A 15,794-nucleotide genomic window follows, 5' to 3' on the forward strand; every position below is an offset into this window, starting at 1 on the left:
TATGTATACAGATGCAGTTAATTTAGTTTCTTGGGGGTAAATTCTACAGCCAACCTCTCCACGATAGGCCCATCAGAATGTGCTTCTACTCGGTTCTACTGGGACAAGACTGAAGCTGGTTGAGCTGTTGGTGTCTTCGTTGTCACTTCCAGAAGCAGAAGGTGCTGAGAAGGTGAATACTCCAACTTCTAGAACAAACCCTTAGGCTTACCACCGCCTTTACCACCCACCCCGCTTCCACAGAGGAGGAGAATCTCTATGTAAATACAGCCTATTCGGTCTTCATATCTATGCCCTGGATCCTGTCTTTCTAAGCTCTTTTCTACCCAGAATACAGTGGGAATCCACAAAAATCCTGTAAAAAAAGCAAACCATGACATACTTGTGCTGGGATTTCAGAAGAAATGCTGAGGCCTCTATTATTTTGGGGGAGGGTTGTTTTTTTAATGTTGGTTTACTTTGAGAGAAAGACAGGGAGAGAGCAGGGGAGGGGCAGAGAGAGAGAGAGAGAGAGAGAGAGAGAGAATCCCAAGCAGGCTCAGCACTGTCAGCACAGAGCCGGACGTGGGGCTCAAACCCATGAACCGTGAGATCATGACCTGTGCCAAAACCAAGAGCCAGATGCTTTACCAACTGAGCGACCCAGGCACCCCTACAATTTGGGATTCAGTAGGGAGATCCCACGGAACACTCTACCAGCTGGACTCTCCCATCCCCACACTATCTCCACCCCCAAATCCCAAAGCCCCCGGTTGTCTAATGGTCCGTTTTAAATGTGTGACCTGATGGATGCAACAAGAATGGAAAATTGTTGAAAATTGTTGACAGTGGATGACAGATAAATGAGGGCTTATTAAGCTATTGCCTCAACTTTCGTGTGTTTGAAATTTCCATAAATTTTAACAGTATAAATTAAGTTAAAAAATAAAGCGGGTTTGATCATATCTCTCCTATACTCAGAAAATTTTTAGTCGGCTTCCCGTTGCAGAATAAAATCCAAAGTTCATACTACTAAGGGTTCTTGTAATCAGTTTAGTGCCACACCACCAGCATTTTTAGAGAGTGATATAGAACACAAAAGAAGAAAAACACTAGAGTCCATTACGTGTAGTAAGAATATGTCTTGTTCAATGCAGTGTTCTGTGTACGTGCGTATTTGATTATGATGGTGTGTGTGTGCGTGTGTGTGTGTGTGTTCTGTGGGTCATATCAATAAAGTTTCAAATTATTGCTGTCGTGATCCAATCTCCAACCTCACATCTCTCTCCCGTGTCTCTTATCACTACTTTACCCTCCACCCCCGTCCTCAATGCACGCCAGCCTCCTGGCTATTCATTAACATGCCACACTTAGCCCCAGATACCCACATAGCTCCCACTCCCTCACCTTTTGCAAATCCTGTTTGAATGTCCCCTTTAACACCAGTTAAAGGGGAGCCCTAGAATGTCATTCACTATCTCCCTGATCTACCTTTATAATTCCTTTTTTTTTTTTAAGTTTATTTATTTTGAGAGAGAGAGAGAGAGAAAGCCTGCGTGGGGGAGGGGCAGAGAGAGAGAGAATCCCAAGTAGGCTCCCTGCCACCAGCACAGAGCCCAACTCGGGGCTGGGACTCACAAACTTTGAGCTCATGACCTGAGCTGAAATCAAATCGGTCGCTCAACCAACTGAGCCACCCAGGTGACCCCGCCCCCGCCGTTATACTTTCTTAATGATACTTATCTCTACTTGACATACATTTATGGTTATCTGTTTACTACCTTCCTCTCTCCTCTCCAAAGGGAAGCTCCTCCGTTTTGACCAATGTTGTATCTGAAGTAGACACTTAAGAAATATCTGTATTGTCCTGGGCATTCTTTATTAGGTTAACACCTAGGTATTTTTGTTGAGCTTGTGACAGGCATCGTACAACATTGGCCCCTTCCACCATGTGAGGACACAGCAAGAAGTCCACAGTCTGCAGCCTGGAAGAGGACTGTCACCAGAACTCAACCACACCAGCACCCTGATCATGAACTTCCAGCCTCCAGAACCGTGAGAAATCAATTTCTATTGTCCGTAAGTGACCTGTTGTATCCTGTTACAGCAAAACAGGCTAAGACATGTTTGTTTTTATTCTTAGAATTTGAGAAGTAGGCATTATATCAAACATTTAAAAATGATACTTGGTGGGGGGGGGGGGTGGTGCACCTGGGTGGTTCATTCGGTTAAGCGTCCGACTTTGGCTCAGGTCATGATCTCACAGTTTGTGGGTTCAAGCCCCATGTTGGGCTCTGTGCTGACAGCTCAGAGTCTGGAGCCTGCTTCAAATTCTGTGTCTCCCTCTCACCCACTAGTGCTCTCTCTCTCTCTCTGTCTTTCAAAAATAAATAAATGTTAAAAAAAATTCTTTTAAATGATATTTGGGAGTGCCTGGGTGGTTCAGTCGGTGAAGCATCTGACTCTTGATTTCAGCTCAGGTCGTGATCTCACGGTCATGAGATCGAGCCCCATGTTGGGCTCCACGCTGGGCATGGAGGCTGCTGAAGATTCTCTCTCTTCCTCTCCCTCTCAAAAAGTATAAATGAAGTATACATTAAGTTAAAAAATAAAGCAGGTCTGATCATCTCTCTCCGATACTCGGAGAATTTTTAGTTGGCTTCCCATTGCAGAATAAAATGCAGAGTTCATACCACTAAGGGTTCTTGTAATCAGTTTAGTGCCACCCCGCCAGCCTTTTTAGAGGGATATAGAACACAAAAGAAGAAAAACACTAGAGTGCATTACGTGTAGGAAGAATCTGTCCTGGTCTCTCCCTTCTCAAAAAGAAAAATATTTCAAATATGGTCATGGTACGAATATTATTAAGAAAATATAATATATTTTAATACAGCTACACAAAAATCATTACATAAATTATAGAGCCCTCGGCAGCAGCTTTTAGTATTTTCCCAAAGGGAAGTATTGTATTTCATTGTAGATTATTTTTGTGTTCTACAGAGCACCTGTGCATACACACCCCAGGAGGAAAAACAATCCGTATTGCAAGTTGCAACTAGCATAGCATGGAATTGTTTGGTTTTTTTTTTTAATTTTCACTGGTAGTTTACAGCCAAAAATTGTTTTATTAGGAACAACATACAGAGTCTTGGGTAAGACTATCTTCATCATCCTGAGTCCTATTTTACAAAAGAAATCTATCTGGAAGAAATATAGTGACGTATAGTAGCTTACGGTTTACTTATTTCCCAGATAGGAAAAGAAGAAAGAAATTAATACTTAATGGCTGCTTTCCAAGTGCTCAGTTCACCATGCTTTATATATATATATATTATCTTATTGCTTTATATATATATACATATATATATATGTATTATCTTATTACTCTAAGAAGAATGTTCCTTTTTTTTTTTTAAGTTTTATTTATTTGAATAATCTCTACACCCTATATGGGGCTCAAACTCACAACCCTGAGATCAAGAGTCACATGCTCTTCCAACCAAGCCAGCTGGGTGCCCCGGAACGTTCCCATTTCAAAGATAGGGCTGAGGTGCCTGGGTGGCTCAGTCGGTTAAGTGCCTGATTTGGCTCAGGTCAAGAGCTCACAGTTTGTGGATTCGAGCCGGTATCGGGCTCCGTGCTGACAGCTCAGAGCGTGGAGCCTGCTTCGGATTCTGTGTCTCTGTCTCTCTCTGCCCCTTCCTCACTAGTACTCTGTCTCTCTTTCTCTCAAAAATAAATAAACATTACAAAATTTTAAAAAATAAAGATAGGAAATATTTCCTTTTTTTTTTTTTTTAATGTTTATTTTTGAGAGAGAGCACAAGCAAGGGAAAGGCAGAGGGACAGGGGGACAGGGGATCTGAAGCTGGCTCCATGCTACAAGACAGCCCGTTATGGGGCTCGGACTCCAGAACCATGAGATCACGAAATCAAGAGTCAGACACTTAACTGACTGAGCCACCCAGGGGCCCCTCATCATCTCCTTTTAAAGACAAAAAAAGTGGAGGCTCAGGGAGTTACAGTAAATAGTCCAAAGTCACACCAGTGGAAAAAGACATTCAAGCCAAGAACCAGGTACCATTTAATCCACAAATCCTGTGATATGTTCACTATGTTCTGCCTAAATGAGAAGAGATTATCATTTTCTGATGAAGATATAATTATATAGACTATTAAAATATCAAAGCACTTGGTCTGGTTGAGCTATAGCTCATGTAGAGTCCCCTTCAGCTGCCTCCCAGAGACTATTTTTGGGAATAGAGGCACTACTGAGTCTTTAAGAGCCGGGGTTGTAGAATCTGAAAGCTTGCATTTGAATGTGGGCCGCTACCATTAATAAATCTTTCTACGTCTGGGTTTTCTCATCTGTAAGACGGAGATAATAGCATCCAACTTAGCCGTTTGTTATTAGGAATGAATGCAATAAGACAGAGCTCTTAGCATGATTCCTGGCATGTAAAAAATGTTCAGTAAATATTAGCTAAATTGATTTGTGTAGGAAATTTTATTTTCCAACAGTAAAGGGAAGGAAAAAGCTTTGGGAAGAGAGGAACCTGAATAAAATGCAGTGGGATAGAATGGTCCCCGGGATCTAGCGATTAGATGGTAAAGGCCAGGAGTCAAAATACTGTTCTGGGGCACCTGGGTGGCTTAATCAGTTAGGCATCTGACTCTTAATTTCAGAGCAGGTGAAGATTTCACAGGCGTGAGATCAACCCCTGTATCAGGCTCTGTGCTGGCAGAGAGCCTGCTTGGGTCTCTCTCTTTCTCTCTCTCTCTCTCTCTCCCCCTCTCTCCCCGCCCCTTCCCAGCTTATGCTCATGCACTCTCTTTCTTTCTCAAAATAAATATATATGGGGAAAAAAAAGATTTCTCTATCTTAAAAAAAAAAAGAAAACCTGTCTCGTTGAGAGGCTTTATATAAAATCAATCAGCAGGAGAACCCCTCCACATCCAGCTGACCGGCAAAGAAAAAGCCATCCTTCCCCACGTCTTCATGAACTTAGTACCTTCTAAACACTGTGAAGATTGGCAACTTGGGAGTACCAAGAGGTAGAATAGTAGAATGGTCCGTGGTTTTCTTTACGACTGGCAATAATGAGTCTCCTTCAACATTTGAGCAGGCCGTGAATGTTCTCCAGGGGAGCCAGAGCATGAACAGGAGAATGAGGTGAACCCCCAAGTCTGGTTTATGCCCGTGTAGCTTCTAGAACCTCACTGTGCACTCCCAGAAATGCCTGGGGTGACCTTGAAGGAGGGAATACAAGAACAGAAGGCAAGAGCAGCAATTTGGGATTATCGATTGTAAGATGGTATAATAGCATATCTTCATGGTTATAAGATCTGACACTTTTGGTAGATTTTAATATTTATATTATATACACACATAGGTTTATATAGATGGATATATTGGCATCATGATCTCTTTCTTCTGCAAATTCATTAATTAGCCCCCCCCCACCAAATAAATGTAATATAAATGTATAATGCATTGGGAAAGCAAATTTTGTAGAGCAAAGATTTATCTAAATGACAGAACCCCTGACTTCCACAAATTATTTTTAGGTTGTTAGAAAATAGGAGAAAAAAGAACTCCCTTTAAAAAAAAATTTTTTTAATGTTTTTATTTATTTTTGCGGCAGAGAGAGAGACAGAGCATGAGCAGGGGAGGGACAGAGAGAGAGAGGGAGACACAGAATCGGAAGCAGGCTCCAGGCTCTGAGCTGTCAGCACAGAGCCCGACGCGGGGCTTGAACCCACAGACTGTGAGATCATGACCTGAGCCGAAGTCGGATGCTTAACCGACTGAGCCACCCAGGCGCCCCAAGAACTCCCTTTTAAAAGCTTATGATATAAATATGACACATGCACACGAATGCATACTGCTTCAAATAATAGTAAAACATGCCTGTGTACCTACTACCCAGCTTGACATTCTGTGACCGGTATGTTTCTTTCTGTGACAGTTGGTGTAGAGGAATGTTACTGGTATCAGTAAACCAACTGAATCTAGAAACTTGGCTAACCGATTTTTTACGGTTTTAAGGATTTGTTGCTTCTTTCAGGTTTTCTCTGTAGATATTCGTATCCTACTACATCATCCGCAAAGAACTAAATAAAATACATATGAACCCATTTAACCCTCACCTGTATAACTCATTTATCTTCACAACCATCAGGGAAGTACGTATTATTTATTGTCCTCACTTTACAAAAAGAGAAATGAGGTATAGAGAGGTTAAGTAATGTGCCTGAGGTCAGACAGTATGCAGCAGAGTCAAGATTTTAAATTTAAAACCTGGCAGTCTGGCTCTAGGGTCTGTGATTTCAACTTCTACGTATATAAGTAATTGCCATTCAAATTTTGTCTCTTCCCGCATCCTAACCAGCCCCTCTCCCCCTCCCCCCCCCACTTCCTATACTGGAGAGTACTGTACTCCCTCTTCTATATTTAACATCAACAGTGCTAACATTCTCGTCTCATTCCCTCCCAGGCTGAAGGGACTACTCCTAAGCATCTGTGTTAAATTCACAGTTGCTCTGGGCTTTTGGTAAATAGATTTTACCAAGTTAAGGAAGCTTATCTGAGTTTTTAACCTAATCATTTATAGATAATGAACTTCACCAAATGAAGTTTCGGCTTCTGTTGATTTCATCGTTTTATTTAATCATGTAATCATTTTATTCTTATCCTTTAGAGTCCATTAATGTAGCAAATGGCATAGCTAGATTTCCTGATGTTAAACCCTATTTGATCATGGTACCAGCCAAATTCAGTTGCCTTAAGTTACCATAGATATAGGATTTTTGCATCTATATCGAAAAGTTGAATTAGTTTATAATTTTTGTGTTCCACATAGTGTCCTTATCCATTTTAAGAACGAAGGTGATCCTGAGTCACTAAAACAAATACGGCAGCTTTGTCTCTTTATTTTCCTGTTTTTAGAACATCTTGTTCAAGATAGAGATTTGTTCCTTGAAAGTTGGGTAGAATTTGCAATATGGTCTCTTATTTCAATTTCTTTCATGGTAATTGATTTCCTAAAGTTTCCAATTTAATTGTGTACTGATATTTTTTCATTTTATACTTTCCTAAATTTATCTACTTTATGTTTTCAAATGTATCGTTTAATAATTTCTGTTGTGTCTCTATTTCTGCTGCTTAATTTCATCTGTCTGCTTTCTTTTTTATTCCTTTTTTTAAAGCTTGTTTGTTTGTTTATTTAGAGAGACAGAGCATGTGCACAAAACCGGGGGAGGGGCAGAGACAGAATCCCAAGCAGGCTCCGCATTGTCAGCTCTCAGCCCTACACAGGGCTCAATCTCACAATGAGATCATGACTCAGCTGAAATAGAGCTGGACGTTTAACAGATTGAACCACCCAGGCACCCCCGCTTTCTTTTTTAGATTCATCGTTCTCTCTGGAGATTTGTGTAACTTATTAATGTATTCACCAAACCAGTTTTAGGGTTTTTTTTTTTTATTAATTAATTGTTTTTAAGTAATCGCTACAGCCAACATGGGGCCATAATTCACAACCCTGAGATCAAGAGTTGCACACTCTTTGAACTGAGTCAGGTAGGCACCCTACCAGCTTTAGGTTTTGATAATTTTCACTACTGGTTTTGGGATCTAGTAGTTCATTTATTTTAACTTTATTATTTCTGTATTTCTTATTTCTTTGGCTTAATCCATCCTTCTTTTTAGCTCCTTGAACACACTCCTTAGCCCACTTGTTTTTAAGTTTTCTAAAATGTGTTGAAAATTATATGTGTATCTCTGGGGGTTCCTGACTGACTCAGTTGGTAGAGCTTGCAACTCTTGGTCTCAGGTTTGTGAGTTCAAACCCCACGTTGGGTATAGAGATTACTTTAAAAAAATCTCTAAAAAAATTATATGTGTATCCTTTCAAGTATCCTTCTAGTTATGTCCTCCAATATTTGAATGAAAATTTTCGGTGTGATTCAGTTCTATGTATTTCTTTATTTTTTCCATTATTTTCTCTTTAACCCAAAATTTATTAGTAGTATATTTTATTTTGCTCTTAATATTCAGAAGTAGAGAATTTTTAGCTCCCTTTTCAATTTTTATTTCTATTTTATCACATACAAAGAAGATGGATCTGTGCTATCCAATATGATAGCCAACAGCCACATGTGGGTACAGAGAACTTAAAATGTGCTTAATCTAAATTGAGGCGTGCTCTCAGCATACAATACACAACAGATTTAGAAGACTTAGGACAAAAATGTGAAGTGTCTTATTAATAAGTTTGATACTGATTAAAAGTTAAATATAGTGGATATGTTGAATTATTTAAAAAAAATTTTTTTATTTATGTTTTGAGAGAGAGAGCGTAAGTGGGGAAAGGACAGAGAGAGGGGGGGGACAGATGATCCAAAGCAGGCTCTGCGCTGACAGGCCGACAGTAGCGAGCCCAATGTGGGGCATGAATTCATGAACCGCGAGACCATGACCTGAGTTGAAGTCGGATGCTCAACCCACTGAGCCACCCAGGTGCCCCTGGATATATTGAATTAAATAAGTATATTTATTTAATGCATTTTGCCTCTTAAAAAAAAACCTTAAAAAATATGACTATTAGAAAATTTTCAATTACATATGTGTCTTGCATTGTATTTCAATTATCTATAATATATGTAGTGACATAGATATCTGATACTCATTTTGTTTATTTATTTATTTTGAATTTTTTTTTTTTTTTAAGGAGACTCCACACCCAGCATGGAGCCCAAATCAGGGCTTGAACTCACGAGTCTGAGATCAAAACCTGAGTTGAGGTCAAGAGTCAGGTGGCTCAGTTGGTTAAGCATCTGACTCTTGGTTTTGGCTCAGGTCATGATCTCACAGTTTCATGAGTTTGAACCCCGCATCCGGCTCCATGCTGATGGTGCAGAGCCTGCTTGGGATTCTCTCTCTCTCTGCCCCTCCCCCACTCACGCTATCTCTGTCTCTCTCAAAACAAATAAACTTAAAAAATATATATTAAAAAAAAAAAAAAAGAGCCAGATGCTTAACTGACTGAGCCACCCAGGCATCCCTGATACCTAATTTCATTGAGGCATCTTCTGTATTTGAGCATATAGTTAGTTTTTCTGAATAATGCATGTATGCTAGAATAGAATGTGTATCTGTTTGTTGCATGACAAGTTGCTGTGAATCTATTATCTTGGGCTTCTTAATCCTGTTATTAAAACTTCTATAGCTCTCCTTCCTCTTGTCTGCTCGGTGTATACTTTCTCAGGGGTTATGTAAAACTTTCCTACTACCATTACTGACTTTTCTGTCAGTCATTCTATCTACTTGATCTCTCATTCATTTTTTATAGGTATATAATGGGTTCAGACAAGAGGATACGTAGACTGATTTCTCCCTGATCCTTCCTGCTGAGTTCATTATAAGTGCTGGAAATAACAAACGAGAGCTCTGATAGGTAGAAAGAGGAGGATGGACTGGGTAGAGAGACAGACCTCAGGACTAGAGGAACCCCACCGTGGCAGAGCAACTCACAACCCAAACCTAGCATGAGAAGGTGGCCCGGGTAGGCTCATTCTTCTCCCAGATCAAATAGAGGCCCTACCTACAATACCAGAGGAGCCTGATAGCACTGGAGAGGGAACTTATTGGAAGGCCCACTGACAGTAAGAACCAGGGAAAGCATTCTCTTTGCCTATAAGCCTGACCCTCCTCACCCATCCAGAACACCAGCTGTATGGGGAACACCTGCAAGTGGGGAGGGGGGAGGCCTGTCACAATCACACAGCCAGGAAGCCTCTTTGTCCCTTGGACCTGAAACTCCCCTCCCCCGCCTAGAGCTGAAGTAGGAGGGAAGTGTCACTTAGAAGAAATGGCACTGGCAAGGGGGATCCCACCACTACAACTGATTGAGAAGCTTCCATGTTCCCCCAAGCCTGAGACCCCTCTCATGCACAGAGAGAAAACAGGCTTTAATCTGCACATCCTGGGGGATCTGACCAAGACAATCAGCTGGCCCAGAAAGCACTCTCTGTCCCAGCCAGCCCTGGGAATCTCCACCTCCACACCCAACACACGTCCACACTCACATCTGGAGACACCAGGTGGTTGGACCAGCAGGGGAATGCCACCACATGAAGGGCCCAAACCAGGAAGCACTCTTTTCCCCCGTGAGCTGGAGACCCCTTTCCCCACCTTAGCCCAGCCTGCGGAAGCTCTTTCTACCCACTCGGGCAGCACCAGCAAGGACCAGCGGGAGCCCCAGCCGGATCCGATAAACCAAGCAGACCGAAATAGTATCACAAAGGCTCTGAATGTTAAATGCTTATTGAAATCACAGCCCACAAAAGTAGGCCAAGACTTGTATGCTAAACCTAAACAGGGTGACAGCGGTCTAAAACAGAAGATTTAAATAGGACCCAGAGTCTCCTAACGTAATCGACAGAATATCCAGGAATCAATACAAAATCACTCATCATACCAAGAACCAGGACAATCACAACCTGAAGGAGAAGAGACAGTTGACAATGTCAGCGCTGAGAAGAATCAGATGTTTGATTCATCCAACAGGGATTTAAAGGAGCCATCGTTTGAAAAAAATATTTCAGTAAGAATTTACAAATTCTCTCAAAACAAATTTAAAAATTTTAAATCGTGGCAAAGAAAAGAGGTTATACAGAAACAAATGAACATTATAAAACTAAAAAATACAAATACTGAAATAAAAACCTCACTGGATAGGCTCAATAGTAGAGTGGAGATGAGAGATGATAGGATCTATGAACTTAGGTACAGATCAATAGAATGAACTCAATCTGAAAAACAGAAAAATACACTGAAAAAAAAAAAAAAATGAACAGAGCCTCAGGGACCTGTTGGGATAATGACAAAAGATTAAGCAATGTTAACATGAGTCCCCAAAGAAGAGGAAAGACAGAGTGAAGCTGAAAGAGTATTTAAGGAAATAATGGCAGACAAGTTCCAAAACCTGGTAAAAGACATAAATTTACAGATTCAAGGAGCTGAACAAATCCCAAATAAATAAACATAAATAAATCTTGAACAAGACACATCATAATTAGAATTCTGCAAACTAAATGCACAGAAGAAATCTTGAAAGCAGCAGAGAAATGTCACATTACCTATAGGGGCACACCACTGAATGACAGCAGGTTTCTCATATTTGAAACCATAAAAGCCAGAAGGAAATGGTACATTTTCAAGTGTGTCAATTTGAAAGGAAAGAATTGCCAACCATGAGTTGAATACCCAAAGAAACTATCCTTCAGGAAGGAAGAGGCATTCCAGACATTCTCAGATGAATGGTAACAATGAGAATTTGTCACTTAGCAGACCTACCCTTAAAGAATGGCTAAGAGAATTTCTAACAACAACAACAAAAACAACAACAACAACAACAAAAACAACAACAAAAAGACATGATAAAGGAAGGACTCACAGAGCATCAGAAAAGAAGAACAATGGAAAGAGTAGAAATATAGGCCAATACAATAGATTATACTTCTCATGAGCTTTATAAGTATATAAGGTCCCTCTTTTGTCCATTATGTTGTTTTTATCTTGAGTCTAATTTTATTAATAATAACATTTTACCTAGGTATTCTTTTAGTTCTTTGCCTGGTATATCCTTTGCCATCACTTTGTTTTTAATACTTCCCTGTTGTTTAGTTTCCAGTGTATCTTTTGTAAAAAATATATTGCTGCATCTTGGGGTTCACGTTAGTTTTTTGTTTGTTTTTAATTCAAACAGAGATTCTCTGCCTTTTGACGGATGGGTGTGACTCATTTACATTTATTGTGATAAATTCTATAATAAGTCTTATTCAATGTTTTCCCTTGATCATACTTTATTGTTGTTTCTTGTTTTCCTCTTGTCTGGGTTTCCATTAAATAATCAATTATTTTCTTCTGGTTTGAATGTTACATCTACTTTTACTCTCATGGTACTTGTACCTAACTTATTAAAACTCACACCTGTGTTTTTCCCCCAATTCCATCCATTTATTAAGCTTGTGAATATGTGTATTCTCCCTCTAGCAAGACAAGTAACTTAATTACCTCACTTTTGCATTTCTACTTCCCACCCTCATCCCCAATGGTATTAAAATTTTAGTACTGGATCGTTGGGTACACGTAGTTGGTGTCACCCTGTCTTACTACCTCTGTTCCTTGGTTAAGATGATGATAAACTCTTTACTAAATTCTTTCCAAGATGATGATAAACCCTTGGCTAATTATTTCTCTTTATTTATATCTTGAAGCATCTTCTTGAATTTTTTCTTCTTGCAGAAATACTTCGTCCAAGAATATTTCCAAGGTCCTATATGCATAAGAGCATCTTTATTTTGCCTCACTTACATGGTACTTAACTAAAATTCTAAGTTTTATCTTTTCCAATTTGAAAACACCATTACACTTTCTTCTGCAGTCAGTACTATGATTGAATAATCAGATTTATTTATGCAATTATTATTTATTGAAGGGCCACACAATTCCAGGTGCTGTTTTTGACACTGGGGATTTAGCATCAAACTTTGTTTTGTAGGTGATCTGTTTTGTCTCTGGGAGTTTTTAGAGTTTCTTGTTATTTATTGTGGAAGAGATAATCAAGAGTGACTGCCAGTCGAGCTGTGAGTTAGACCCAAACAATGGGAGGCTCCTTGCCCCCTCCCTTGTTCTTGGAAATATATATTCTGCCCACCATTGCCACAGTAAGGGTCATTTTGGGGATGCAGCCTTTAGAGAGTAATGTGTTATTGAGACCATGTGGACTGAATATGTGACTGAACCCAGTTAAGGCCTCTTTATAAACTTTAAAGATTCTGGTGGGTGGGTGCAGAGATAAACTTGTCTTGCAGCACTCAAGACAAGCTGGTATATAAGTTCCTTTGCTTATTAAAATTGCTGCTTATTGGGGCACCTGGGTGGTTGTCGGTTAAGCATCCAACACTTGATTTCTGCTTTATATGTTATAAATTGATCAGTTTATTTTCTTTTTATAGCAATAAAATTCTTCAGATATCTCCCCGCCCCCCCGCCGTGGGCCCAACAGGTTATAAGCCGAATAATAACAGGGAGGGAAGAGAACCAAGCCCTGGAGTGTTTCCTTTATCCTCTTCAACTTACCAGGAAGGACACAAGCTGTAGATCATATGTTTGTCTGTGGAGATGGCAAGGGGCACTTAGGGGGATTTGAGTTATTTTTAAAGCAGAGAATCTATTGCGGTAACATTTGGGCAAGATCACTCCCCATATACCACCCTCTCCCTAACAGATTACCTTATCCCTCAGAGGACCTATCTCTACCTCTTTTTTTACAATAATCAGCTGGCTCACTGTGTGTGTGTGTGTGTGTGTGTGTGTGTGTGTGTGTGTGTGTGTGTCGGGCTGGGAGAAAGCTGAATAAAATCCTTTGAGATGAATATACTTGCATCTATCAGTATCCACTCTTCTCCCAGCCCAGCTCTAAGGCTACCCTGTGAAATGGTGAAGGAGTAGGCAAGGAATTACCCAGCTCAATGTGAGAGTAGATGGAAAGGACCAGAAAACAAAAAACAAAAAACAAAAAAAAAACTAAAAAGCAGCCCCACTCCCTATAGCACCTACCTGCAGTCTCCTTTTGGCATCTGTCTTCCACTGCTGCTGCCATTCTGTCCCCACCTACACACACACACACACACACACACACACACACACACACACACACACCCTAGGACCAACTGTAGCCATTAGTCTTCCAATCAATTTTTCAGTAGTCTCTCAATCCAACAACCTCCCTCCTGCCACAGGATATCCAGGTTGGGTTTGGGGAAAGGAGCGAAACATTTAAGTTAGGATGCTGTATTAGTTAGCTTTTCTTTGCATGACAACATTGCTATACATTTAGTGGCTCAAAACAGCATGCATTTATCATCTCATACTGTCTTCAGGTGAGGTCTGAGCACAGCTTAACTGGGTCCTCAGCAGCCAGCTATTAAGGTGTCAGCCAGGGCTAGGTTCTCGTGTGAAGACTATCCTAGAAATGATCCACTTCCAAGCACCAGGGGGTTGTTGGCAGCGTTTGGGTTCTTGCTGGCCACCCACAGTTCCTTGTCATGTGGGTACCCCCCAATATCAATCCTTTTTATATCAAAGCCAGCAAGGAGTCTCCTAGCAAGAAGCATTAGAATCACATCACCTTTGTCGTGTGCAATTGTTTAACAGTGAGTCACCGGTCCTACCCACACTCAAGACGGATTACACAAGGGTGTGAATGATGGGAGCTACGCCGGATAACGGGGCCAGAGAAGGGGTGCCTTCTTGTGGGGACTAAAAATCATTTTTCCCCAAAGTTTTTGAAAACCATTTCAAAAGATTTTGGCAGTAAAGTAACGTTATATTCTTGCTTTAGAATGATCCCTGACCAGCAAGTGAGCAGAATACACTGGTGGGAAAGAAAACTTGAGTTAGGGACTTGGAGATAGACCGTGAAAAAGAAGAGTTGAGCATATTCTGCTTCTGGCTTTTGCAGAGGGGTTTGTGGGCAAACGACGAATGAAAGTCATTCGTCGAGATGAGGAAAGGCAGTTTAGAGGCTTTAGAGTTTGGTTAGTTAGAGGCTAGTGAAAGAATACAGTCAAAGACTAACCACCCTCCCTTGGGCAAACAACCTCTTTTGATAAATTTCAATTAATTGTTATGGCTTCAAAGAATCTGCTGCTCCCACTTGTTGAAACTGGCCGAGTCTTTTCAACTCCTCTATCTCACAGAAGTCAGTGCTCTGCATCACAAGCCGTCTATGGATGCACGAACAGCGGTTTGGGGATACAACCCGCTGTTCCCCAAAATACACCTTTCACATTGTTTGAAGGCAAAGGAGGAGCTTGGGAGGACAAAAATACGGGGAAAGCCACATGCCCTCATATAATCTGACAGCTGAGTCGTCAGGGTTGAAGTCCTGAGCGGCCCTAAGCACTGCGCGGCGGTCCCACGAGGAGACAAAGCGCGGGTACCCGCCGACGCGGCTCCGTCTCTCGGCTTCCGCGCTCTCCCCGGGGTGAATCCGACACGAGCGTTGCGGCCCGATACTCTCGCGAGAGGAAAGGAGACCACAGCTCCTTCGAGTCTCCCAGCCGCGCCACGTGTGCTCCCACCTGCTGAGAAAAGGAGTCCGGCAGCGCCCAGAGGCTTCTGGGATTCGTAGTTCCGGGGCTGGCTGAGGCCTGCCAGCCTTGCCCCCCCCCCCCCCCCCCCCCGCTCCTTCTTACGCATGCGCGACTCCGAGCTGGCCCAAGAAGTTCGTAGCCTTTGTCAGGCCCGGGATGGGAGGTGAGTTGGACGCTCGCCTGCCGCTCTTCTCCGCCCAGCCTAGATGGTGGCCCCTGGGGCATCCTTTCGTGCCGAGTCGGGGCTGGAGTGCGCGTTTGTGGAAGGGGCCTCGAGGGAGGATCATGAGCCCCATCCCTTCGCGCTCCGGCCCGAATGCCTCCCGCGGTGCCGCCTCCCCGGGACGCGGGTGCGAGCGCGGTGCGGGCGGGGGCGCGACGGGCGGGGCGCGGGGCAGTCGCGGGGCTTCGGGGAGAGGCCGGAGCGTGGCGGGGTTTGTCTGCGCGCCTGCTACCTTGGCTGGACCCGTGCAGCCGCTCGGTGCCCCCAGGGACAGCTGCGAGCTGCAGGGACAGGCACCTGGCACCCAGCCTCAGGGATGCTCTCCCCGGGTTTCCAGGTTCCAGCCTCGCGGTACCGAGCCAGGCTCGAGAGTGAGGAAGAAACCCGACCCGACCAGATCGAAACCTTTCAGCGGAGCCCCCCGAGG

General features: G+C 42.3%; 1 long non-coding RNA gene across 1 annotated transcript; it reads left to right on the forward strand.

Annotated features, from left to right (window-relative positions):
• LOC122233434 lies at positions 1-15,789 on the forward strand. The gene is made up of 3 exons (XR_006210979.1): positions 1-172; positions 1,891-2,058; positions 15,705-15,789. It is a non-coding gene; the product is annotated as an uncharacterized LOC122233434 (long non-coding RNA).
• Positions 15,790-15,794: the final 5 nt, after the last annotated feature.

The sequence above is a fragment of the Panthera tigris genome, chromosome E1 (assembly GCF_018350195.1).
Source record: "Panthera tigris isolate Pti1 chromosome E1, P.tigris_Pti1_mat1.1, whole genome shotgun sequence".
Lineage (NCBI taxonomy): Eukaryota > Metazoa > Chordata > Mammalia > Carnivora > Felidae > Panthera > Panthera tigris.